General features: G+C 39.7%; 1 long non-coding RNA gene across 1 annotated transcript; it reads right to left on the bottom strand.

Moving 5' to 3' along the window:
- Positions 1-280: 280 nt before the first annotated feature.
- LOC129757815 (uncharacterized) lies at positions 281-1,654 on the bottom strand. The gene is made up of 3 exons (XR_008739816.1): positions 1,063-1,654; positions 578-995; positions 281-517 (listed from the first exon to the last, which is right to left on the bottom strand). It is a non-coding gene; the product is annotated as an uncharacterized LOC129757815 (long non-coding RNA).
- Positions 1,655-2,777: the final 1,123 nt, after the last annotated feature.

Raw genomic sequence — 2,777 nt, forward strand, 5'->3', positions numbered from 1 at the left:
TCAAATTTGATCAGCAAAAAACTAACTACTTAACTAACTAAATTCCAGTAAAATGTTCAATGTCCGGACAAGATTTTTACTAATTTCTCATTTATTAAAATCATTTTTTGTTAAAACTTAAGCAGTTTTTTTTTTCGAATAATTGCTAATTTAAGAAAAATTAATATTTCAGTGTTTTTAAAAGGGATTTCTTTTCCCGATATATAATAAAAATTAGAATTGATTGGCTTAAATCATGTATTCTATTTTTATAAAACAACACAAATTAAATTGATTCCGCAATGCACTTTCGTATATCGGCATTCCAGACACAAGCGTTTGGCTTTTCTTGTACTGCGTCAAGGAGGCAAAGTACATTCGACCCCCGCTCCGAGACCAGCTGGTTTCTTTTCTCGCACATATTATCAATTTTCCGCTTACTCCTTACGTTGGCTAGGCTGTATGGATAACAATTAGACATCTTTCAGAGCCAACACCAGAGCAGCTTACTGGAAATAGAACTGCTATTGGGAGAAACCTGGAAAAAAAATAAAAAAATAAGTTTTTTTTTTTTCATACCAACTTTTAATTGCCGCACCGGTTTTATTTGTCATCAGCGCTGCCGTTGATGGTCGATTAAAGTGTCATCTTAGTACTTCGGGTCTTAATTTGGGTTGTCCGCTGGTTCCAACGGTTTTCCTAGACGAATAGATAGATTTCTACGTAGTCCATGCCCCTGTAGTATCACCACTGATCACAGTATCACATTCGGAAATCCGAGCAAATATTTCGTCTGAAGTAAAGCCGGTGTCTCTAGAGAAGGAATGCCACTTTCCCTTGATGTTAGCTACTGTTGCTGTTGCACTTGCAGGAAAAAGTTCACATTTTCGTGTCAATCAGTTAGGTATCAATACTAGGCACAATCCTGATCCTAACTACAATTTCTGATACGGAATTTCTGTCCAAATTTCAATTGAGCTTTCGACAGGAGACATTTTTACGCGCAACACCTATAGCTGGAAAATAATACATTAAGTTTGAACTTGATTTCATTTTCATCCAAATTTTTAAAAAAAAACTTACCTGCAGAGTATTTTTCACTCGAATGAATTCGATGATTTTTTTCAGAATCCAAATGTTCCGAAATCAGGATTCTGTTTTGATGGTTTCAATGCAGCCCTTCCGAATAGATTTCTACGCACCAGAAGGGGAAGAGAAGAGTGTTGGCCTTCGTTGTGGTCACTCAACGTGTTGGCCATTCTGTGTCCTCCTCCTCCGCCGCTTGCTGCTAGTATTGGAATCTTCAAAGATGACTTTGACGACGTAGAGAAACAGCGGTTGCAGCAGTAGAAAGAACGAACAGCAGCATTCTCATCCCTCCGGATCACACGTCGGAAGCTGTGCTAACTATGGCAATGTCTTAATGAGTGGTGGAACGCGAACGGGGCGTCTACGATAAACAGCAGCACAAGGTCAAACAGTACACACCTAGATCGTCATCCCGAGCGGGTGATCCCCCGACAGGATTCCTCTAGAACATTCGAAACCGCCATCCAGCTTGGGAAGAACCAACGATCGTGTACAGCGGTCCGTTCTGTCTGATTGGTACCACCAGGTGAAAACAGAATTCAAATGTTCCAACAACGCGAGCGACCCGTAATCAAAACATTCCGAAATTGCGACCGCCCGAAAAGAAAACAAAAATAAAATTTCTGTCAAAACGAAACACCCATCGCGGTTCGTGTTCAAGCTAAAAGTTCGGGTCCATGCTACAGGAATACTATAATCGAGGCCCTCAGGATCAGAGGGGTGCGGTGCAAGTGCCAAAATAATCAATTTTGAGTTAAGTACACACTCATTTGGCGCAACCCCTTATAGTGTAGTTTTGACCCGATATCGGATAAGACTGGGATAACTCCTTTTTGGTGTACAGGCCTTGTACCCTTTATAGGGTACATAGGCTGTACGTCATATCGTCGGGTCAAATTTACACATTATTTCGAACGCTTGCCCCCTCGGTGGAGATGTGAGCAGTTACTTGTGGTAAGGAATATTGCATGCAAGTGGGAAAAAAATCGATGAAAGACAAATTTTCACTAATTTTTCAAACGCAATTTACTTCCTTTATTTTCGATTCATAATTATTCTTAGCTTTTACTTTGAATTAACATTATTATGTCACTAATTATCTTTTCCTTTCTCCCGGGCGTCCGTTTCAACACCGGCAATAGGATAAAGAAACCTGGAAAGAGTTCAAACTTTTGATTTTCTGATAATATTTTAATCATTTTAGATAAACTTACCGCCAAAGCCTTCGCTGTACATTCTCAAACCTCTTCGCCTCGCTTTTGCGGATCACCATCCTCAAATTACGATGAATGCGAATTCGACTTTCCATATAATTATGCCGATTCCAAGTTCCACAAAACTGTTGAAATTTTGATAAGCTCGAAAACTACCCGCTTTGGAGAGTACCGGGGCTGTTCAAAATAATGTGTAATGTTGACCCGACAAAATGACCCATGTTTTGACAGATCCTGGAGGTTCGCAATAACGGGTCATTTTTACAACTTTTAGGGGTTCCGCCAAATGAGTGTGTATATGTACCTAACGATTCTTCATGTTTCAATGTACATGTGGTGCGAAATAAAGGTTTTTATAATTTTTTTGAACACTTTTTTGATTGAGTTGAAACTGCTCGAGTTCGAAAAATACATGAAATATCGAGCACTTTCTCACCTTCAGCACCATCATAACTCTATCATTTAGGCACTTGCACCCCTCTGATCCCAAGCGCC

Source organism: Uranotaenia lowii, chromosome 3 (assembly GCF_029784155.1).
Source record: "Uranotaenia lowii strain MFRU-FL chromosome 3, ASM2978415v1, whole genome shotgun sequence".
Taxonomy (NCBI): domain Eukaryota; kingdom Metazoa; phylum Arthropoda; class Insecta; order Diptera; family Culicidae; genus Uranotaenia; species Uranotaenia lowii.